This window comes from Ammospiza nelsoni, chromosome 4, assembly GCF_027579445.1.
Source record: "Ammospiza nelsoni isolate bAmmNel1 chromosome 4, bAmmNel1.pri, whole genome shotgun sequence".
Taxonomy (NCBI): domain Eukaryota; kingdom Metazoa; phylum Chordata; class Aves; order Passeriformes; family Passerellidae; genus Ammospiza; species Ammospiza nelsoni.
The window spans coordinates 14,083,883-14,109,609 of NC_080636.1; the positions used below are offsets into that span (position 1 = coordinate 14,083,883).

General features: G+C 37.5%; 1 protein-coding gene across 1 annotated transcript in view; it reads left to right on the plus strand.

Annotated features, from left to right (window-relative positions):
- The window catches only part of QDPR (quinoid dihydropteridine reductase), a 383,857-nt gene that overhangs the window by 93,189 nt on the left and 264,941 nt on the right, over positions 1-25,727 (plus strand). The window contains exon 8 of the transcript XR_009418259.1: positions 11,519-11,590. The gene's annotated coding sequence lies outside the window, so the exon portion shown is untranslated. The remainder of the gene's footprint in view (positions 1-11,518; positions 11,591-25,727) is intronic.

Consider the following 25,727-nt stretch of genomic DNA (forward strand, 5'->3'; position numbering starts at 1 on the left):
GACTCTTGGATAGGTGTGTATGTTGAAACTTGGTGATGTAAGCCATGTAAGGTATGAACTATTTCTTTAATTTGTCATAAAACAATGGATATGTCAAAATAAATGGATGTATTTAGTCAGATTTACAAACTTAAGTCCCAACTACATATTTAGGTACTCAGTTGTGATTGATTCTACTTTTGCCCTACTGTGTTTCAGTGCCTAGAAATATGTATTCTTATTTGAATATAAAGCATTTAAGGTGGAGTTAGGTTTATAGAGGTGAGCTAATTCACATGGCAAGGCATCACCAGATGGAAGAAAGACTAGGCAATTCACTGCAAGATGTGGCAAGTTTGTTCTGTGGTCTAATATAAATATGCAGTTCTTCATCCACTTGCTATTGTTACTGCTGCTAAAAATAGAGAAAACCCTCCTCTAAGACTTCAGACCAAATAGATCTCATTCTGTTGTCACCTCTCAGTTGTAGAGAGAGGCAGCAGCTCTCGTAAAACCAAAATACATTACACCTTCGTATTTTTTTTAAATGAACTGGTTTGTGTCTGCCTCAAAATGTTTGATTTATAGGATGAGCAAGTTTAAGATTAATTCCTGATTGCTGTAGGTGTTGCTACATGGCTATTTTTTGTATTTGTAATTATTTTCAATAGTGCACTGTAACAGGTACTATCCACATATTGCTGACAGCCTGACCTGTTATTAATGATGTTCCACATAATTCTTTTGGGAGGGAAGAACAGACCTACATCTTTGTGATCTGACTGAATTCTGTGCTGCTGGCAAATGTATTTTGAAAGGATAAGGAAGTTTCTGATACAGAGCCAGCCTGGGTGGATACGTGGGGGTAAGAACCCCAGACAGTGACATGAGTGGTTTCTGAGATAATTGAATAGTGATTTTACTTGGTTTTTCAGTTGTGTTGCCAGGAAGTGACTGGAGCAACCCTATCTCCACATTAACTAAGGCTGGTTAGCTGATTTGTTAGGTGCTTTCACAGTAACAGCTCCATCAAAGGCACCTAGGAGTACCAGAGTGGCTTCTCCTTTCTGGGAAGACTGCTAATGTCCAATTTACTCCACAGGAAGGCAGCAGAGGGTATGTGTCCTCCTGGTAATTTGGTCAAGTGTAAGCATCCAGTGTAGGCAAACATAGCTCTTCATCATTGCTGGCAGGTTTTTTGCAAGATATGTTGGACTTGCTAGATAGTTCCAAATTAAGTAAGAAATGAGTGGGGCTGTCTGATGGATATTCCATAAAATTCTCTACAGGTCCTTTACTATGAGGGGATTTTTAAAAATGGAGGAAGGATGGAGGGGAAAGTCTGAAGGATTAGCAGTGCACATCACATTCTGGGCCTTGAAGTACTTTCTGAAAGGATTTCAGACTCTTGATCTCACTGAAAATTATTTTTAAAGACGCTTGTCATGGTTTGACCCGGAAGCAGGATTTCTGGGGTGCTGTAGATAGGGCCAATGAGTGCTCAGATTTGAATATTGCCATCTGGCCCAACCACTGGGCATTGGATCCACCTCTGAGAACACAGGGTAAAAGCAGGGCTCTCCCCTGGCAGTTTCTCTTTGGGTTTCCGGCGGGAAGGAGTTGGGTCTCTCCCCCGGCCCAGTTGCTGGCTGGGCGGGGGCAGGGGAAAAGCCATGCGGCCCGGCCCGGGAGAGGTAGGCCTGGCCCCCCCAAGGGTGGAAGGAAGAAGTAAAGAAATGCCGGGAAGCAATGGGCAGCCTGTTCCCCCCCTTGGAGACAGACAGAGAGAGAGAGTGCAGCCTGTGTTTGTGGCCGTTACCTTGAAATTTAGTAAACATGTGCTGGCAGCAGGCAGCCCGGCTGAGGATATGGGGGGAGGGTGCAGCCAGGAGTCCAGCCGCCTGGAGGAGTTTTTAACCCTTCTTGGACAATGAAAACTTCACAGAACATTAACCCTTCCTAGACGAGTGATGGAGGTCTGGACCAGGGAGAGAGAGAGTGAGAGATGTTGGAAGAATGGAGAAGATGGAGTGGCATTTTATGCTGGACTCTTTTGTGTAGCCATGGACAGAGCCATGTTTCCGTGTGATACAGAGACTGAGTCCAGGGGGAGAAATGTCCCAGAGCCAAAGAAGATTCAGTGTGGGTACCCCTCGGCCCCAGGGGGTATATAAAATATGGGGGGGACAGATGTCCCAAAGGTGAGATACTGTGCTTTTCTGGAACTGGACAAAGCATCCTTAAAAAGACAACCCTGGAAGCAGCCCTGATTCTTGTTCGGTGGTGAGAGCACCGGAACAAGGACGGAAAAGGCCACCACGACACACGGAAGGACTCCCTCTCCTCTTGAGGAACTGAAAGTTGAGCATTCTAAAGGGTGGTGTTGGACCCAGAACTGGTGATTTTGGAAGACGTATTGTATTGGGAATTTAGGGGGGAGGAGGAGGACAGTGTTTTTGTGAGGTTTTCATTTTCCTTGTGTTTTCTTTTCTTTTGTGTGTAGTTTAGTAATTGTTTTTGTAGTTTAGTTAATAATTTTTTCTTTTTTTCAAGTGGGAGCCTGCTTTGTTTATTCCTGGTCAAAATCTCACAGCAGACACCAGAGAAAGTGTATTTTCGTGGGGGCATTTGGCCTTGTGCCAGTGTCAAAACTTTGACAACACTGTAGTGGTTCCTTTATAGAGCTTTTAAATTAAGTTTTACTTTATACAATACAAGGTACATGGTAATGATGGTTTGGGGTTTTTAACTGATTTACAGAATATATTTTTTCTTTCATGTTATTTTCTGTCTTGCTGTCTGTATTAGAGAAACAAGGAGTAATCACATATTCATTGTGCTTCTGCTTGGTGACAATTGGTGCTGCTATCTTTTTACCACAATGGAGGCTCTTAGTCATGTATCATCTCCTTAATATGATTTTTCAAATAAATAAGTTTTCCCTTTATTCTAGCCAATTGTCTGTGTTTATGATAATGTATATATCTTTCTCCATTGAAATCCTGAATGCAGGAAAATATGAGTTTTGAGAAATATTAAAGTGACATGATCAATACGAGCCTTACCAGGTTTGACAGTAACACAAGTGAAGATATTCTTCAGTCTGTCTCTGTCTCCTTAAATAGCTCTCTGCAGATCATGGTGGATGGATTGACATGAAAGTAATTTAAATAGTCATTTTTATTACTGATTTAAAGCCTGAAGCTGGAAAAAATTGTCTCAAGTAATAGACTTTTAAAAGGCTTTTCCTCCCACCACTTTCTGAAAGAGGAGTTAGTTTGTGCCAATGCATTTTTACTTTGAAAGCTGTAGCTGCCATTGACTGTTGATTTGCCACAAAATTTTGCCTTTACAATAAAAGAAACACTTGATGGTTATCCCATACACACTATTTAAGGTATTCATAAAGAAAGAAGCATATGTTTGGATTACTATCTGAAGTAGATTCAAGGATTTAATGTTCTACTATTCTAGTGATCTATATTCTGAACACCTTTGGAAGAAATTGAAATTTAGTTAATAGATATAAAAAGTTCCAATGAATTTAAACTTCAGTTAATTTGAATACGCTGAATGTATAAGTAAATAAGTTTATGAAATATATTTCACACACACACAAAAAATTATTTCACAAAATTAATGTTTTCTCCAATGAAGGAACTGATGTATTACCTTTTTGGGGACTCAGTCTGCCAGGATTTAGAAATTGTAGAAGTCATTCATTAAGGCTGAATTCCAGCTCTAGTCATGGAGGGGGAAAAAGCTGGGATTTTTTTTTCAGGTGGTTGCTCTGTTTTTCATTATCTACTCACTGAGTTTTCTAGCTGGATAAGTAGTAGTGAAGAGAATATTCCCTCTCCCTGGTCTTCAGAAGCTATTGCAGTAAATTCAGCTTGAAAAAAAAATCTGGAGTATTAAGGTTTTAATGAGACACCTTCACACTGCTCTTGGACATTTCACAGAGATTGTCATAACTTGAAATTTAAAGTCAGTTTATTTTTTAAATGAAAACATTTCTTTTTAAATTATGATTTTCACATAAACTGTTTAAACTTAGCTTAATTATTCCTATTAGATGCTCATTTGATTTATCTTTTTTAGCTATCCCTATACAGATAAGAACAGTACTGGTATTTACTGGGGTTAATGATAAATTAATGAAAAGAGCTAATAGAAATATCACGTAAGACATGTTTCTCCCCACCTCTTAATTACAAAAGGAAAAAATGATGAAAATCAGGCCATGGACATCTTTTGTTTTCTGTCATTTTACCTGGATTGCACTGCTGTATGTCAAGCTGCTGAAGGGCATGTGCTTGCACAGAGACAAGCAGATTCAAAATGGGCACACAGAGTCTCCATCCTCTGAACTGTGTTCAGCAAACTGGGAGCTTTTGGTCCCTGTCTGTTTCAGGGTGCATGGGTATCTAACAGGCCAAAGAACTGAGTCCTTGCCTTTCAGCTTGTATTTGTAGTGGAATAAGAACATACGGATTTTACAAACATCAGTGATGTGCTTCTTACTCAAGGATCCTTCCAGCTTGTGTCTGTGTGATTAAGTGAAAATGTGTCTTCAACCATCTGTTGGCAACAACTCTGAATTTGCATGTTGGGCCAGAGTGCCCTGCAGCAAGGAAATGGTGATGGGGGATAGGGTTAAGTGGTAACAGGCTAAAGTCACTTCCTCATCAAATTTGTGTACAATTTCTGGGCATTGTCAAGAAGTCCGTAAGAGAACTTTTGCTTAAATAACCATGTTTTTAAAAAGCACGTTTTGAAAATCCATTCTTTTGGATTTAGCATCTTTTTGTTGCTGAAGAGAAAAATCTTGAGTAGGTGTTATGGAAGGATAATAAAAGGCCTCTAGGATTAAGGCCTCACAGCTGTTTGACAGTATATATTAAAAGATCCCTTTGCCTTTTTAATTTTTGATTTTCTTTTCAAGTTTCTTTTGGTACCTCAGTGGAATTGGGGGAAAATTATTAACACAATACTACAGCTTGCAGTTGCAAGGAATTCTATTTGAGCACTAGACAGGTAGGCTAAAAATGGCTTAAGGGAGTAACAAATATTTTTGGTATGTGTTTTAAGTGCTTGAGAGAGGAGATGTCTGAAAAGCATCAGGGGAAATAATGAAGCAGCCGAACCTGTCTGAATATTTATTTTCCCTCAGTCATGTGTATATACTAGGTATTCTTTTTTGTTTTTTCTTTTTTTATTTTAAAAGTACCTTATAGCTGGATACCCAAAATAACCTCCTGGGTTCCCTCCCTTGCAGGTTTTCCCTTGTGGACATAATTTTACATTTTTTTTTTCATGCTATACAGTGTGCTGCCTGCCATGAAACCTATGTATTTTTGGGACATTTTAGTCCAAGAACTGGCTTTGAGGAGGCAGTGTAGAATTTAATTGTCTATGTACAGCATGATGGCACATTGCTGTGAAGGAAATGATTTAGAAATGGTGTCCTCTCAAAGGAGACTGTCCCAGAGCTGGTGGTGACAGGAGATCAGCTTCACAGAGGTACTGCAGGCTGGCAGCAAGGGGTGCTGAGAGAAAAAGGGCCTTCTCTCACTTTCCTTGCTGAACACCTCCCCAGGGGGAGACTGGGGGGTTATTTGTGCAAAGGAATATAAACAAACAAATAAATATATAAAATGTATTTCTTGAATATACTAAACTGCTACCGTAAACAAAGTAATAGTGTAAATTGTATGTGTTAGCAAAGAAAAAGAATTACCAGAAGCAATCAATAATTTGCTGTCAATATTTAGCTCAAGCTAGGCACTGGAGTTAAAACTCCCCTTCACTCGCCTGGTACCTGCCCTAAAGATAGTGGGCTTGAGTACCTGCAGATCACCAAGATTAAATACAAGTGATACTAGACATGGTAGTTCCTGTCTGATTCTTTTATCTTTAAGAGGAGGAGAAAGAAACTGTAAATGATGGCAGAAGAGAGTCTGACTCTCCAAACCAATGTCTCTTTGCATCTCGTGGGAGACTCACATGCCAATTCAGCTGTCTCATCTGACACATCTTTTCCTTGCTTCAATTACTTACTACTACTATTTCTCGTGCCTCATTGCTATCTTCACTGACACCTCTGCACTGGCTGCCTATTTGTGTGTGACACCTCTGGTCTCACAAACGTCCCCTAATACTGCATACTCTACCTCAGGTCCTGATGGAAGCTGGTCATCTAAAGGAAAAAAAAGTCATGCAAGCTTTGTGCCTTCCAAGATTTTTCTTACTGAAGAAAAAAAGTTTAAACAGATGTCTGAAGCCAATACACTCCCACTAACACTTGTAGGAATGCTTAACTTGCTGCAAATACTGTTTGACATTTCTTCACCTCTGTTGAAGGAGCAGCGACAGCTTGACTGATGGATGGAAGGGCCTCGTGGCTCTCTGGCTGTCATTGGCCCTTCTCTATTTACAGCTCAAACACTGCTTTGCTACCCTCTGAGCTGAACTCTCAGGAAAATCAGATTTAAAAAAGTACTGGAGATCTTTGAGCATATGCACATTGTTAGTGAACATTCTTTTTGTGTGCATGTATAAAGGGAAGTATGTCACTGACTTTTCCATTAGAAAGGGACATAACATTCACTGCTCAAGAAACCTGCATGTAGGGCAAAATGTTCCTTGTTCCTCTGGAGCTGCTTGCAAACAAAATTTGTTCCTTTTTAAATTCAAATATAGAAAACAGTCTTCTTGCTACTAAGAACTTCTGCACTTTGCCATCTCACAAAGTCAGGTATCTTTTTTGACTAAAAATTTAATGATTCATGTGCTTGCTGGATGGGTGGCTGAAAGGATTACTTCAGTGCTGAAACAATGATTTTGCAGGGGCAAATTATAGTTGCCAGGCTGCCTCTGCACACTGTAAAGCCAAATTAATAGAAGCAAGTAAAAAGCACTTATAGACAATGTAATGAACCTCTGGAAGTTTTATCATCCTCTTTCCCTATAATTTGGTTAGTTTCAGAAGACTGCAAAGAATAGGCAGATTTTAGTTGGCTGCTTTCATACTCACGGTGTCACAAAGAACTCTGGAAGAAGAAAAGAAAAATAAGCAAGAAAAGACTGAGTTCTAGGATTGTAGTGGGAGATACAGTCAAAATCCTATGTTTGTTGATTGATGTGATTGTGTTAGGCAGCTCAACTTTCCACCTTTTCAAAAAAAAAAAAAATCAGAATAAATAAGTATGACAATACGAGGCTTTTTAAAAGCTGGAATTTCTCTACTTCTCATTCAGATGATTGCTTGGAAAGAATTCACTGGTTTGATTAGAAGCATTGTTACCACATAGTCTATAACACTTTTCAATTTGTGAAAAGAGGATTTAATAGAATATTGTCATTTTAACCCCTTAAATGCACAATTCCTTTCAAAACAATCTACGCTTGCAAAGGATTTCTGAATTTATGCAATTGTGGAGAAAAAGAATAAATGGAAACATAATTATGTACTATTTAACAGGAAACAGTTCACTGAGCTGTGCTATCACCACTGGAACCAATACTTTCTGTAACTGGTAATCTCCAAGATTTTAATAGCTCTGAAAATCTTTGTTTTCACCTTCTGGAGCAAGTGCAGAAATCAGGCAGAGGAGTGAGGCTGCCTCAGAAGGAGGAGCTGGTTTATGTGGTCAGATTGGAGAAAGGAGCCTGGCACCTCTGGGACAGTGGCCATCACGAATGTCCTCATTAAATGACCCACAGTGGTGCTGGCCCATGGCAAAGTGAGTGTAACTGCTGCAGGTGTGCTGAGGAAAACCTGCACTTCAAAATTATTATTATTTTTGATCTTTAATATTGGGTTTTTCAGCGAAGTATAATGCCCTGTAAAGGAGGAAGGAGTGAATTACAAGATTGTGGATGGCTAAAATATTTTTTTTCATTGTCTGACCTTGCAGCCTAAGTCCTTTCCAAAGTGTTTTTAAGGATGCTTTTCAGCATGCCTGGCAAAACCCATACCTTATCAGTAGTCATGAGATGAAGCTGCACTTGTTAGTAAATGGCCTATCTGGGCAAAAGCATTTCATGCCAGAACCCATTTCAATAAACTTTGGTAGAACAACACAGTAAAGGAACATGTCTAGGCCAAGAAATTTCTGTATTGCTGAAACATGGGAGAAACATTACAGACAACTGTGTGTACTCCACTGAACAGGATACAGTTTTATTTTAGTTGAATTCCTGAATGAAAGTTCTAGGTCTTTCTATTACATAGGGCAAGGCTCTATTGAGCTGTTCAGGATTTACATATTTCATTAATTTTTTTGAGCAACCTGGTCTTATTGAAGGGTCTTGGCAGGGGAGTAGGGACTGGATGATTTTTAAGATCCCTTACAACCAAAAACATTCAAGGTATTTGTGATTTCAATATCAATAGGAATAGTGCTGGCAGTTATGGTGAAGTCCTCAAAATTTGAGGTACAGAGAGGATGATGTTGGATTAATGTATTTTAGAAGATTTATGACAGAAGTGATAAGGAGATCCTCTTGATTCCATAATAGAAGGTAAAAATAATTATAATAAAGAAGAATGGAAATGCACAGTTAATGGAAGAGCTGTTAGATGATTATCTCATGATTTTTGTTAGCCATTGCAGAGAATGAAAACTGGATAAATCAAGAGAAATTAGACACATTCCTGGGCATCAGCACAGGGTCACCATTCCTAACAGTGAACAAATACTAAATAGAGTGCACATGGTCCTCTTCATTGTGCATATTATGGACAGTTCTCACAGAGAAGAAGTATTCATTACATTAGACAGAACTCTTGCCAACAGAGTAAGAGTGATTTGAATAGGGTTTTATTTTGAGTAAATAAATACAAAATGTGATGAAACAAGAGACAGACCTCAACAGTTTTCTACATATAACTAGTTTTAGAACTTAAACAAAATGTCAAGAGCTGATTATTATTCATGAGAAAACATGGAAGAAAATTAATCAGAAAAGACCCTTTTTGCATTAACAATACCAGTAATGATCCTGCTGTCCTTTCTGAAGAGACACGAGTACCTGTTTAATCTCGGTTTTAGGTAAATATTCAAATAACAGTAGAGTTGGTGATGTTTCCAGTAATATGTGTTCCTGTATTTGACTGATTCCTTGATGCTGTATATCTGTGCTCCCACACTGCTTCCTCAGCTATCCTCTCTCTCCCTGGATGGATCATGTTGCCCCATCTCCTCTGGATGATGTAGGCTGGTGTTGGGGCAACTGTGTCGGGGCTGTTCTTTCCCCCAGGCTCCTCCTGCCCCAAGGCTTCCTCTGCTGAAGCAAGCATTTCTTTTAAGCTGTACAAAGTGTATGCCACACAGTCCTCACTGCGAATGCAGGCTAAGATTTTTCAGAACTCTTAGGATGAAATTGCATTGTGGTATTTAATTTGGCTCCTCTTATCTAATGCTTGACTACTCTGGAAGTTAAGATCACCCCTCTTGCAGTTAAAGCAACATTCAAACTGCAAAATTTGTCCTGACAGATCCCTTTGGCTGTCTCCACTCAACTGCTCCCTCACCACGATTTGCGAAGGGACCTCAAGGAAGTAATTCCTTCTCTGGGGGAATCTCTTCTAGGGCTTTATGTCACTCCATTCCCCTTACAAGTATATGGATCTCACCAGTAAAAAGAAATTTTCCCTTGAAGATTTTCTGTCCTAGATAAGATTAAAATTTCCACTCTTATAATCCCAGTGGAAAACAAGCAGGGACAATGCCAGTTTAGGGTATTTTCTGTTGTTGTCTTTTTCAGCTTCATTGCCTGAAACCAAAAGTACAAGACTAGAGTAAACTGTAGCTCTTAAATGTTCTTAACTACCAACATATATAACTATTTAGGGAAGTTTCAGGAGCTGGCAGATAGGAAGTTGTTTGTTATAACCTGCAAACTGTGAATAAGTGCCATGAATAGCTATGTAGAACCCCCAGTGTTATTTTCTGACAAAATCTAGATTTTACATCTAAGCTAGATTTAAAAAATCAGATAAGAAACTCTTTTGGAGCTGATTTTAAATTATTCTTTGAAGAACCCACTTTCCTAAATTGCTAAATTAATGTCTTAAAAGATCTCCACACAAATAAATCTACCCAAGAAACAATTGAGAAGTGCTTTGAACCCCTCACTTAAAAAAAGTTATGATAGAAGGAAATGTTTTGACTAGGAAGAACAAATCTCATAATGCCATTTAGATAAATGAAGACAATTTCTTATTTATTTCACTTATATTAATTAAACATTCTAGTATCAGCTGCCAGTATAGAATACTTTTGTAAGTAAATACCTTTGATATTGGTATAAATAACCCTGACCTGCTTTATCAAAAATATGGAGGAGTATCACACATCGCTATCAGCATGTATAGCTTTCTGTAAAGCAGCTATGCAGAATTATTAGAATAGCATGTCTATTGTTGGTCAAATGTTAAAATTATTTTTTTAGTTTCATGGCACTAATATCTAGTCCCCATAATGCTTGTGTTATTTCTAAAAGATTATTAACACAATGCAGTAGTAACTTAATTCATATGCATAGAAATAATTGTCAAGGGAGCTTGTTGATCTTTCAATCTGAATGAAAGTCAAAGTAGATTTCTGTTGCAATTTTCCTTTTTTTCTCCTCTTAAATTAAAACAAAACAAAACACCCACAAACAAAATACACAACCCCATCCCCCAAAAGACCCCCAAACAAACAAATAAAAAAAACCCCAAAGCTCACAAACCATATGAGAAAGATTCTGTCATACTGAGAGTGCTACCAGCTGTCTAGGCACAAAAGTAATGTGAGGTGGTGCTGTGATGGTGCGCTTTCCATTCTCCTATTCCTCCTTGCAGTTAGACTCTTTCTTATTAAGGAAAAATGTCTATTCCCTGCTTCAGAAATTGTGGTTTGAAATAAAAAGGAGAACACATTTCAGATAAGGAGTAGGATTCTGTCAATAGCATTTTAACGACATTTTTTACATAATCTTTATGAAAAAAGAACATAAAGCAAACAAAGCTAAGGAAGGCTTGTGCAGCGCTGTCTGTAAAACCTTTTTCTCTCTCAGTTTTTTCTCTCTGGAATGCTAAATAGGAGCCCTGGCTTGGGAATCAATAGTTCAATTAGATTATATGGTAGGTTTTTGGATGGCTGTTAGCATAGCCAGGAGATTACTTTCCCTGGATATTGGGGAAAAGCTGCTCTGGAGTGGGAGGCTGGAGCTGCACTTTGAGCCAGCCTGCACTGGGACAAAACTGCAGCATGGAACAGCCATAAGCTTGTGGTTTTGTTTTATGCTTGCTGGATGCCCAGGGACTGAAACATAATTAGCTATCCTGCATCCAGGAGGAAACAGAAAGCATTTGCACTACATACAAACAATGAAAGGAAGTATTAGGCCCAGGTCCCAAAAAATATGTACTTTAACTTTGCAAATTGTTGCACTGGAATTAACAGTACTGTCTAAGTGCTTTAGAGTGCTGGAACATGAGTGCCATAAAATGACACTGTGCAGACATTATGGGATAACTGACTAGAAGACTTCATTCTAAAAGTAAAAAAAAAAAAAAAAAAAAAAAAAAAAAAAAAAAAAAAAAAAAAAAAAAAAAATTGTACCATGGTGAGGTAAAATTCAAACTAAAGTTTACTTTTTAAAATCTTTAATAAGCATAGTTGTAGACAAACAACCCTGCCTAATAGCATCAAAAATAGCTTGGATAAGAGAGAGAATGCACTATTGACCTCCTAAAATAAATGTTTGTAAATTCTCTTTTCCAAAATACCTCACAGCAGAGTGTCTGCTGTTCTGTAACATCAACATCCATGTGCATTGCACAAATGCCATTTGCATACTTGGTGGATATCTAACACAGAAATATTTGAACATGGACTTATTTTGTGGCTATGAGATCATTCATATGAATTGCACTAGATTAAATAGGCTTTGGTTTGCAGTTTTCCACAAACACTCCTCACACAGGAATGAATTTTATTTCATTTTCATTCACTCCTCACATAACAATGAAGTGTATTTCATTTTGGGAAGGTTAATTTTTTAATATTCCTGTAAAAATATTATGTAGATTGGAGTAAAAATAGGCATCTATTTTCCAAGTTAAATAGTAGTGTATCATTACTAAAGCAAAAGTTGGCATCTAGATGGTCTTCTGGTAATGTCTTAAAATAAGAAATAAGTCTGAATTGTTAATTTAAAAGAGGGCTAAGCACTTCCTTAAAGGTGTCTTATCTGGAAGCAACCTTTTTGATTTATAAATGATCTGTCTTCAATTATATAGTTAATATTGCAGGCATTCTCTGGGAAGCTCAGGCATTGCTCATTTTTGTAATATTTTCAGATGAGAGGTTTGAAAAGGTTAGTCTTTATTTTTAGAGTTATCAATTTAGAGAAGATGTAATGAATCACAATTAGAAAAATAACAGATTTTATCTTGATCAGACTCCAATTTCTCATACAAAGGAGGATCAATTTGATGGGAACAAGAGCAGCAACAGGTTCTGTGGAATTTTGAAGTTCAGAGCAGATAAGTGAGCCCTGATGCCTATGAAATCCTGGCTGCTTATCTGGTTAGCATTTTCTACTTTTGTTGTTTGTTTCCAACTATGTCCATAACTGTCCTTAAAACCATGACACCTCTTTATAAAGACCACCAAGGTCTGTAAAAGTAGGAATGAATTTAGCAGTATTTATTCATGGCTTCTGTTCCATGAGAGAGAACAGAACAGCATCTGAACCCTGAGAGCAGAGCCACCAGGGAAGGAGCTAGGGACACCAGTGTCTCATTCTTACAAAAAAAATACATTACATGAGGTAGAAATGCGTTATGTAAAATCTAATTGCCATCCCTAGATGTCTAGGACAGAGAGCCACATGGCATGCAGTGACATTTGCCAATGTCCCAGGAACAGCTTTTGGACTTTGCTTGGTGCTACTGTTTCCCGTACAGAAGCTGTCCAGAAACAAGCAGTTTCTTTTTGATTGCAAGTCTATTTACTTTCATTTAGTCATCTTTACAATGGGCCAGAACTCAAAGACTAACAGTGACATAGCAACAACCCTGTAAATATAAACAGAAAATAACTGATGGGGCTGTTGCTTAAAAAAATAGTTATCTGATGAGAAATGCCAGCTGTTCCTGATCAAGTGTGGTCAAAGGAAATGAAAAGTAACTTCTCAAGTGTTGGAGGGTGAGATGGGCAGAGATAAGCTTGAATGGACATATCACAACCAAAGCAGGCTTATGTGATTTAGAAGAGATATGAATTATACATTTATATTTTTGATATCCCTGACATGAAAAACATAAACAAAAGGAATAAAGTTTTGTTTAAACTACAAAATCTATAAGCAAAATATCTTGGAAAGACAAAGAAAGCCACTAATGAACCCTAAAGAGAAAATCAAATTCCATGAGTGCAATGTGATGGGACATGCCTCTAACTGTGCCAACAACAGTGGACTTGTGGCATATGTAAATTATGAAATTATTATTTCACTGTCTGGGTTGACAGAACATGGAAGGTACCTTGGTTTTCACCAAAATAGAGAGAAAAGCAACCACAATGCATAAGGATTCTGGTTCATCCTTTAATCTGCTACACTGAAGTTAAAAAAGAAAAGACTCTCTGTTTCTTTGGAAAGTGTTGTCATTTCACATTACTTTCACAACAAGGTAGAGATGACCCCCAGCAAGAGAGCTCCAGATCTGACCCCCCCCCAAGACTGGCAGGTATTTTTGTTCTGTGCCTACATGCCCATGTGCTGAACCAGTAAGTGGCCAGAAAGCCATTGTTCCATGTCTTTATATGACAGATAAGGAAAGACTTGGTTTGCCATTCCCCTAAGCACCAAAGCTTAGCCTTGAAAAAATGTTGAAGAAAATAAAATCTATAAAAAGCCCTAGACTTAATTGGCCACTGCATCTTTTAAGGGTCACTGCCTTAGGCAGTTCTTCTGGTTCATCAACCACGCCTGCATGAGGGACAGGCTGCCACTCCTGCAGCGAGCTGTGCTCTGTCCAGTGTCACTGGGTTATTCTCCCTCAAGAAAAAAACAGGTGTAAACCAACCTATTTTCAGTGCAGCTGCCACCATGCAAGTGAGAACCTGTCATGGTGCTGAAAAATGCCACTGATGCCAATGGATGGGTGCTCCTTTCTTCTCACTCCCTCCAGTGAACGCAGTTAAAAGGTGAAGGCCAGTAGCTGATGTCACTTTGGCAGCAGCATTGGATAAACAAGTACATTGGAACAAGTACATTCAGCATGAAATTATTGTTTCATGTTTTCTCTACCAAATCAATGACTAAAGCAAATTGAGCATTTATCTGTAAATAAAATTTACCACTCTCCAACTTGTTTGTCTTCATCGTATCTCTTTTGAAATTATTAATATTTTGTGGTATTGGGGCTGTAAGAAAAACTAGAGACATTACTGCAAATCTCTGAGAAGCAACATAAAGAACATTATGCCTGTGATGAAACTTCCAATTGGTGGTATAGGTTCATAACTTTCTCGGTAATCTAAAACTTTCATGCCATAAAATAGCCCGATCCCTGGAGGTACTGACTGCAGCTCAGCAGCTGTTTTGTACACATACAGTGTATTATTTTTTCTGCAGGAACAAAGGAAAGTGTGGTATCTGCTCCAGAAACATTACATGAGAGAGAGTTGGAGATAAAAAGTAGACATGGAAGATACTTAAAATTAATCACTTCATGTGATTACAGCTGAACCAAATTCTGCAGCCTCAGCTCTGTGATGTTTCTGTGGGATTGTGCTGCTGTAGCATAAAGAGGCTATGTCTCACTCTTCCTTATGAAGTTTCCTCCCTTCCTCACCTTCCCTCACCTTCCTCTGTCCTTCTTGGCCATGCCATCTCTTCCAGTATCTAAAATTCAACACCAGCTATGGCTTTCTGGAGATACTTGTTCCATTAATTCTTCTCCAACAAAAGACAATAGATCTCATGTTGGAGTGTCCCTGCCTTCCTGCTTCAAAAATGGCAGTAGTTACAAGAGTCTGCAGGCTGTACAAAGGAGGAGGTGCTGCCTCTCTTTTCTCAGAGAATTTCATAGAAATGTATAATTTTCAGGAGCCCCGAAGCAGGTAGTTGCTGTCCAAGTAGCTGCTCTGCACTAGATACTATGCTATAGCCTGAATGGGTGTGTTTTGTGGTTAGAACATAGCCTGAAGCCTGCCTCTTGTGTCACACTGATCTGGAAATAGTCCTGTGAAAGTAAGATACACACACCCCTCCATCCATTTTCCAAATTTCATTCCAAGGCTACTGTAAGAAATATACTGGCAGTCCATGACACCTTGGGCAAGGGAATCAGGTGCATCCTCAGTAAATTCACCAAGAACACTAAGCTGGGAAGGAGTAGTAAGGCTACCTCAAGAATTGTGTCCTGTTCTGGGCCCCTCACTTCAGCAATGACATTGAGGAGCTGAAGCAAGTCCAGAGAAGGGCAACAGAGCTGGGGAAGGCTCTGGAGCCCAAGTCCTGTGAGAAGCAGCTGAGGGAGCTGCTGTTGCTTTTCCTGGAGAAGAGGGAGCTCAGCAGGGACCTTATTGCTCTCTACAACTGCCTGGAAGGTGGTTGTAGCCAGGTGGGGTCTCCTCTCCCAGATAATTGTAACTGCACATACCCACAAGCTGCATCAGAGAAGGTTTAGGTTTGACCTCACGAAGCATTTCTTCACTGAAAGAGTGGTCAGACATAGGAATGGGCTGTGCCTGGTGGTGGTGGAGTCATAATTCCAAAAAGTTTTCAAGAAATGACTGGATATGGCACTTTGTGCCATGGTTGAGTTGACAAGGTGGTGTTCAGTCAAAGGTGGGACTTGATGATTTCAATGGTCTTTTCCAACCTTAATGATTCTGTGTTTCTGTGATGCTAAATTTCCAGTGGGAAAAGGAAGCCTGGATGTGAGGCTGGTGTTGTAGCCATGACAACCAATACAGAGGAGATGTGAATGAGGCAGGCACTCAGAAACAGAGCAGTGCAGGGCCTTGAAGAAAAGGCCAGATCCTCAGAAAAAAAAGTGGAGCTGGTTGCTGGTATAGAGGAGTTTGATCAGAAAAAGCGCAGTTGCATTTTCCAACATGCTGTGCTTGTGAATGGTATATGGATACTTTTATGAAATAAGAGGAGGTTGTCACCTATAAAAGAAAGAAAAAACAGATGTAGAAATGATTTGGAAGAAGAAGAATGTCAGGTGATAGGGTTTCAGTGCAAAGAGAGGTATCTATCATATCTGCAAAGAATACTGCAATGTTGACTGTGACACTAGGAAGAAAAAGACAGTTGGGAATGGAAATTAGGGGTGTCCATGTTTTAATTTTGAATTATTCCGGTTGGAAATGCCAGACATGGTTTTGGTTGGACAGAAATCAGAGGCGAGTGTGGATACACAACTGAGCTCTCAGCAAAATGCTGGCAGCTGAAGCATGTCAATCGCTGTACCTGCCCAGGCAGGGTGTAAGAAAAGCAAAAAAGCAGGAAATAAATATCTGTGTATATATATATATATATGGATTATCTCTAAGCCCTGTCCCTGACTTTCTGTGTGATATTGGGCAAGTAATTTAAATCTGTTTCTTATCCGGTCCTGTGACTTTATATAATTCACAAAAATCCATGAAAAGTATGCCTGGGGGGTTTTTAACTATCTTTATGTGAAAAGTTTACCACAATTGGTCTCACTTTCAGTTTGGTCTTTTAAATGCTTTCTTAAGGAATCTAGAAATGAAAACCAAGTAGATGTAAAAAAGTCTGAGGAGCAGTGCAGAGTATCCCAAAGTCCCAGTAAGTTACTGCCTCTTTACTGCTTATACTCATTACATAGTGAACTTTTCCTTCAACCTGAGTGTCTGGATTACCAGCTCCCCAAATTGGTTTTGGTATTCTATAGAGCACTCCTGCAAGTCCTAATGGTGTTGAGGTTGCCTGCTTCTAAAATGATTGACTCCAAGTCTGTTTGATTCTTGAGTGTAAAACCATTCCAGAGTTATTGTACTTACAATAATGTAAAACATTGTTTGAAAAAGAAAATTTTTCTGTTTGTTCTACAATAAACATTCATTTAAAATAAAAAATATATATGTATATAAATATACATTTATTCTAGATGATCTCAGATTTTCCTGATTACAAAATACAAAGTAAAGCTACTAATGAATGAAAGCCAATGAATGACAATTCTCTTGTTTACTTCTTGATCTGATTCTTGATTAATTTTTGGGGGGCAGGCTGTTTATTTGGTCTCCTTCCTTCCAATCCAGGCTGGTATAACTTTGAGAATTTTTCTGAGGTTATGCATTCCATTGGTGTGTTACAAAGCCTGCAGTGCTTATAGTTGGTTACATCTCTGGTAGGTGGATGTAACCATTCTCTTTGTTTAATTGTCTACACAAAAAGCAATAAGCTGGAGTGCTTTTCAGGAAGACATGGAACTCTACAGAAATTGTGGATAAATTCAACTGAGTAAAAGAGAGATTAAGGCTAAATAATTTCCAGTTTATGCTTGCAAAACATGCCAGCTGTGGCCTATGAGTGTGCCCTGCTTTCTTTCTAGTTCCACATTTCAGTGGAGAGACAGATCCTGTGGATCTGACCAACTCACATCATTTGCTAGCCTACTCAAGGCACATACAGCTTTGTATGCTGCTGGCACACCAGTAACTATGGAATCATAAATCTGACCTGTAGTCCTTTTTTGTTTTCCCGTAAAGGGACATGTGTGTTCCTTTGGTTTCCCTCAAATAATGCTGCTGCTCAGAGCACATATGGACACTGTGCTGGCATGGCCACCAAGCTTGATATCAAGCAACAAATTAGTACAGGAGATCACTTGTATTGGCTCCTGAAGATTAGGCTTTCAGTCCTGGGGAGCACAAGAAATAGCAATGTGAATTTATTTTAAAAGATGGTATCACAAATTAAAAAGAATCTCTTTATCTTTTTACCTATTTAAATGTAAGCATGATCTTTTTTGCTATTTTGAAACAGGTCCTTTACATCCATAGTTTTTAGTGATATGGTTGCTACCTAAAGAGTTAATTTCTGCGAACATATACCCAGAGACAGAATTCTCTTGACCAGTAACAAACCAGATTGAATTACTAGTTTATTGCTTAATAAACTGGTAGGTTTTGCTTTGATATTTTTCCTTTCAGTTACTAAGAAAGCTACAGATGCTTTCTCAAGAATTGTGCAAAGAAGAGTAGGCATTCCTTATTGGTTTTTCAGATGTTTACATTTTTAGTACTGGAGTCTCATCCTAGGGACAGAACAAACTTACTGCTTCGGTCTTGTGTCCATTATTTTAAATACTTTCAACTATCATTACTACATGAACAGAACTTTATGCACCATCAATATTTCAAATGTAAATAAAATAGTTATTTAAAAATGAAGATCACTAAAAACATAGTGCTGCTTGAATGTTGAAGAGCCATTATGTTTAATAGCATTTTTAAACTATTAAAGTTGAGTGGTTACTTTTTATTTTGCATTTAGTCACTCATGGGAGACATTTATTTTGTCCCATACTCTGCAAATAGTGATGCTGTTAGTAGAGAAGATTCTCATTTTGAATAATGGTCTCATTTATATAATATCCCTTAGTATAATATATTCATATCTTAGAGGGAAATGAAAATTCACAAACTGTTAAGGGGTGTACAGAAAATGAAATGAAATATGTCTATGAAAAAATCTTGGAGGAGGGAAGTAAAAGGGTGAACACCTTCTTCTGGCAATTATTAGGTTTGAAGTTTAGCCCCTGTTTTAGCAATGATGACATCAGTAGGAAATAATGATAATAAATAAATAATTTTATTATGGATTAGATAAGCTTTTTTTCAATATCCTTGGACAGCAAACTCCAGGACAATTCAGAATGGCTGACTGCATGAAAACGCAGAAAGAAATTATGGAATTAGATGCAGCAGTTTTTATAGCCCTGACTTAGCTTTATGTAGGCATTTGAGAGTCATTCTTGCTATTTTTTATTCACTTTTTATGGCTATTCCAGCATGTTCCAGTGATTCTCTTTTTATGCTGTGGTAGCACCAAAAAGAAAGGCTCATTTATTTGCTACAAACCTTGCAGAAAAATGAATAAAAGACTGATTCATCGTTTGTTGCACACAACGTATTTTTTCCTATTACTTTTGGGTGCTTTGCCAAATGCCTAGGTTTATATTTCCTGATCCTGAGTGATTTGAAATTTGAACCAGAAAAATAGACAAATTGTAGGTGTAGGTGTACAAGTCTTTTTGGACACTTTTGATCAAGACAAAGAAGCAGGAACCAGAGGCAAATACACATTTATCAGTACTTGAATCATTGGTGGGATGATGGATGTTGGGTAGATAAATGTGCACATGGATGTACAAATGCTAGAATACATATATTTTGCCACCTTCTTAAATATACAGCTGTTATTTGTATCAACATGAATTTGACTGGAATGGAATATATCTCTACATTTTAAGTAAAAACTGCTTTTAAAACAGTTATTTATAGCATTAAATTAGCATTGCCTTTGCTAGACTTTGCAATTACCAGAGCTGCAAATGGAAAGTCACCAACAAATTCTGGAGGTTTTAGTGGGGTGCTGGTCTCTGTGATCATGTTAGAAGGAACAAATCAATGCATTGCAGCTTAAATTATATCGGTCTGCTAAAGATTCCTTAGAAGCAAGTGAGATAGTAAAAAAAATCTGCACTACAGGAATATCACTTTGTTATGCTATTGTAAATTTAAAAATGTACTTTAGTTTTAAAGAAGCAAACCCTGCAAATTCCTCTTTTTCCTAAAGCAATCAAAATGGATTCAGGCAATACCTTTCTTACTAACCATGTATCATTTAGCTACCCACTTGTTCTTTGTAACCTTTACTTGATAAAGCTGTTTAAAAATTTTTAAGAAATCTTTTGTATGAAGGATCGTTAATACATGGAAAAGATCCTATTACTTTATCTAAAGACTAATGCACTACAGTAGCCTTTTCAGTGAATATAAGCTATCTTCTCCAACACGTCTGTAATTCTGTTAAATATCTATTTAAAAGATGTCTAACAGTGTTACTAAAGTGATAGATGTTATTTTTACTTTTAAAACTAAAAAGTACAGCACCTTCTGAAATATTTTAAGATCGTTTATGTGCAAAATGAATGCACATAAACTTTAAAGAATAGATTTTTCAACTCGGTAATTTTTGCACTCTTTGAGATTGTTTCAATTGCTACAATAAGAGAATTTGAACTCCAAATAATTGGCAGCGCATTGTGAGTTTTATGTGGAATCTGTGGTCTTTTGAGCATGAAGCATAATTGCTCTTTGCTTTTAGAAAGATCTTTTTCCAATAGCATATTTTCTCATTCTCATTAATGGAAACTAAATAAGTTTTTTTTTTTACTTGCAAATTTTGGGCAAGTTTCTGTCTAAATTTATATCTCTGTTATCTGTATAATTCATGCATTACAGGTATTTTCATATTCTAACTATTAGTGTGGCATACAAACACCTTAGCTAATTGATGCATTTTATATTGGGCTGTATGGCTTGGTGTAAAATTTTAATGTAAGCAGGAATTTGTTAGGAAATTTTTAAAGGAAATGATCTGATAGTAATAATCAAATAACTTGTGATATCTTGTGTTATAGAGAGGCATAGATATACATGATCGATACATATTTTTCCCTATTAAAATTAGCTTATATGGAAATAGATGTATCTTGAAGGAATTGCTAACCAAGCTTCTTATTTCCTTTGCCTTCCACTATCTCCTAAAGAGCTTTTAAGCCAGTAGATTCATGGCAAATCTTGCTTTTGTAATGCAAATAAAACAAATGTTTTCCATATGATTATGGTTACATGATCCCTGCGCTTTACTCTCTTACATGCAATGCACACTGCTCACTGCCAAGGCATGGCTGCTGTCCAATGTATACAACCTAAAAAGTTCAGGCTCCATACTCAGGTTTACACTTTCAAATCAGTACACTATTGTGATCCATACTATATGTGCATAGTAATTAATGAGCAGTGAATTTCCTTGCTCACTAAAACAGTGTTTGGAACTCAACAAATCTTCTGGTCCAAGATTTCTATGTATCTTCATACATAGAAATGTTTAATGAATTTGAGGCCACTGTATTCCTTATTTTGGGACATTTTTCCAAAGCTGTAACAGGTGTGACATTTGGATTTAGGCAAAGTAGTAGTTCCTGTCCGTATGCAAGTTGTTTTAGCCCTAGAAAAAAACCTGTGATCATTTGCTCTTCACAAGGTTACATATTCTTACTCACCGTGGTGTTGTTGAAAAGCAGGTTCATGGATAAGCACAGTAGAGTAAAATGCTGTACACTAGTTTCAAAGAAGATGCTGTATATTCCCCTCCCAAATCACTGTCCTGGTTCCCACTTACAGACATAACGTTAAAACCACTGTTCCCACTTTAAAAATGAAAAAAAAAGGAAAAAGAGGCAGATTCTTCAATGCACAAGAGAAAATTTTAAAGTCTAGGGAAAAAGTAGATGTATTGAAAGTGTTTTGCTGAGCAACTATTCACTCCCAAGAAGTGCATGAACTGCAACACATGCCTTTGCCAAGCATTCCTTGTTGTTTAAGCTGTGTTAGCTGCTCATTTGGCATGCAAGCTTTCTGGCACTGAGAGACACCTATTTCTCCTCCAATTGAATGGGGCAGAAGAGGCATACCCTTCAATATTGACATTTGTTTTAGGAGTGACTTGTTTACTTTATGTTATTGATTTGAAACTTGCACTGTTATGTGTGGTTTTTGTGCCTAGCATCAGACATTTTACAGCAAAAGGGAAGCTTGAATTGTTGTAGGTTCATGGTTTCTATGTGACACGGTCTAGAAAGGTCTGCACTACCTGAATTTTCAGAAGATATGGAGGAAGACTAATAATGATGAGTTCAAAGAATGGAGTTTGGAGTGAAGTACCAAGTACCCTACAGGAGCTGATATATACAGTGCCCTAGGAGTGTGTTTCTCCAAAGTAGAAGCTTCTTTAGCAGAAACGTAAGTTTCTTAGAATCAAAATGAAATAAAAGTCCCTATTTTAATCTGAAAAGTACTTCTTCTGATATTTACATTTAACAGTACTATAGTTAGACATCTTTTGTCTAGGCTACAGAATTTCACTTATTATCTCTTCAATTATACTAGTTGCTTTATTTTGGTTGAGTTGATTTTCTCGTTGATTTTGATTCAAATTTATCTGGACATGGGGAATCCACCACTTCTCTCGGTACTTCCAAGAGTCTTTTGCTGCCATTGATACAGTTGTACATTCCTTTTCATATTTATTTTATCGCTATATAAATTCCAGTCATGGTTCCCTGTTCCATCTGTTTCTGCAGAATTTAGAAGCCATTTACAGCTTGTTGATTTCTTCTTTTAAGGCTCTTAAGTGTTGTAATCACATCTCAGTCTTCTTTTCTTAATCTACACACACCAAATTTGAACTCTGATTGTTAAATTCTCCTTCCCTCACATAATTGTTGCAATCCACTTTTAATATACTTTTAAAAATCTGTTCACCAGAATGTATGCAAGCATCTCAGTGTGCTGCAGAGAAGGGTAAAGCAATCTCCCTAACACTGGAGGAAGTGAGGAGAGAAAAAAAGTTTCTGGTATTGCATCTTATTAAGGGTTGCTAGTTTGCTTAAGATTAAAAGTGAGAAGTGTTTACTCTCCTAAAGATGTTGGCATGTAAAAGTTGAGTTCTGCAAAGTCCTTATTCATGTGGTAAACTTCACTGTTTCATCAGCTCTGATTTTGCCACCATTGCCTGATGTGCAGCTGTGGGCTGTGTCTGCAAACTGACAGAACAACTGAAACCTCTGAAGGAAGAAAAGGGTACCATTTAAAAAGGAGTTTCAAAACAGTACTTGGCATACTGGATCCTACCCTACTTGCAACTTTTAGATACTATGAAAATCTAAAAGTTAAATTTATTGTGATAATAAAAGTTTGTGGGAGCTGTGCTGCTGAAATCGATCAGGATAAGATTAAACAATAAAATCTGGTTTGAGTCGAACTCACCAGTAAGGAGGAGCATTCATCGGACTTTGGATCAGGCCCAACATTAAAGGCTCCTTTCTTAAAAGAGATTTTATATTCATTATTCTCCTACAAAATTTTTCAGGGGTATTTAAGAAACAATTACTTTAAAATTATCACCTTTCTTATGTTCTATGTTGCTTGGAGGTATATTTTCTTAATTAATCAGTGATACAAACTTAGGTAGTAAAAATAAATGTTTTTTTTTTATTTTGCAAATACCACCAGCATGTCTTAAAGCAAGTAAGATTCTGCCTGTGTGTGGAAGGGGGAGATCTGGTGTATTGATCAGCTGAAGTGCTGCAGAGACTATAAACTGATAGCCAGAAGGAGGAAAAAAAAAACCCTAAAACAAATCACAGGAGAACACATAGCAGCAGAAAATCTGTGGAAAATGATCCACTGCTGTCTTCTTCTCAGTTTCTATCCCCAAATGAGACTATATCTCAATCTGTTTCTGGTCAAGACCAAGCATAACAAACCTTAAACATTTGGTTTATATTTTTTCTCCCTGAAACTTCGTACGAATTATACAAAAAAATCACGGCACGTCTTTAAAAATTCTGATCAGGTTTCCTCTGGAGTCTTGCTGCTGGAAGAATGTCTTATGGGTAAATTTCCACTCTCTCAGCAGGGCAGTGTTTTGCATGAACCAACTCCCAGGAGAGAATGTTGTGTGCTTATTCTGTACAACAAGGCTCAGGCAGCATCTCCATATTAAACTGACCAGAGGGAGGGAGGGGAAGCAGTTAACCTAAAGGGGAAAGGCTGAGGGCTGAGGACCAGAAGATGGTGTTTATTTCCAAAACTAGACAGCACTGTTCATAAAAACAAACAAACAAACAAAAAAATCAACCCCCAAAATCCCCCGAACCAAAACTAAACACTATGAAAAAACCCCACACTACAGAAAAAAAGCCTTCTGAAATATTTCTACAGGTATATCATTACTATTATATTATTTGTTGAAGTATGTGAATGCCACCTTCCCAAAACCACACTCACTAAAAAGGTATGAGATAAAATCCTCAAACAAGAAATCCTTGTGCTCAGTCATTTTCTTGTCTATTTTAGAGAAAGTTGGCAAAATACTTCCCTTCTTTAGTATTTTCCTGCCTGGACTTCAGATTTATATTCTTCTTCCTTAAAATTGACTTCACTTTAGTCTTTTTCGAACCTGGTTGGCAGTACATACTGTTTCACTAATGGATCTTGTTGTTACTGGGCTACTTCTTGGTATGGTTCTGTGATTCAATACTTTTAATTATCTTTTTATTACAACATGTACCAGGTCCTAGCATACAGTAGATTTACTGATAAGGCAATATACTACTTGTATTGTATTGTATCCATTTATAGTCATTTTTATAATGGTATCTTGCTAATAAAATGTTATCTTATTCATTCAATTTGTGTGTAATAAATCAACAGCCTGTTCGCTTTCTTCTCATGCAGATATCGGAATAAGTATGTATGACTGTGTGCATGTACTAAACCTGGTGATGTTGCTTGCATACAAATGGAAATTAGCCTAAGAGCATTTCATTAATGAAAGTGTAGCTGTTTTCCTGTGACCTGAGTAAAATTAATACCCCAAATACATAAAATAACATGGGAATTTATTTTATCTCACACGAGTCATTTGAAAAAATGCACCCAGCCCATTTTTTCCCTGCCATTATTCCCATATTACAGATTTCAAAACCTAAATAACTGTAAATCAGGGTTTTCTTCTTCTGTACAAGATAAATCAGGGATTCCCCAATTTACATTTTCTGTGTAATACCACTAAGATGCGGCATTAGCTAGCTGTGGAAGTAGCAGCAAATCTCACTCTACATATATGCAAATGAGGATGTATTTAGCAGCTTACACTACATTGATATCACATTTAGAAATGTGTGATATACATAATGAAAGATGAAGTAATGCTCTATGCCCTTGCTTTAAAGGTGGCCCATAGAAAGCAGCACTTACGTTGTACCTCCCTTCAGAGGAACTTGAATAAGACTAAAAATATCTAGAGGATGTGATGACAAATACAAAAATATCTTGGATTTAGTCTGGATGAACTGTTGATTCTCTATCTGTGAACTCCAATTTTTAATTCAGAGAACAAGAGAGAGCTAATCAATATCTCTACAGTACTCCAGCCATAGCTTGACCAATGCCTCTGATAGAGACAAGAGAAAAATCTATTGTGTGTATACAATGGATTTGATGGTTTAAGTTATGACAGGTTTTAAATAAATTTGTCCATCTGTTTATGAAAAGACAAGTTTGAAGGCAAAGTGAAGCAGTATCCTTTAAGATAGCATCCAGCATGTCAAGAGTTGAAACAGGATAACTATGCTAAATTTGTACACTTTTTCCATTTTTTTCTGTTTTCTTTCAGAGGGAGTGTTATGAACTCATAACAATGGTCTTTCTTTTAAAACCCAATCAACAGTAATAATAAAAACTGTGAGCTGGGATGGGGGGAGATGTGGGTGCATAGAAGTACAGATTTTCCAAACAATGTTCTCTTCTAAGCCAAAATTGTATCATCAAATACAAAACCAGGTATGGGGATTAATTGTCCCAAGCACAGTAGAAGCAGAGTGACTGTGACCTTTCCTGTGTAAGTAG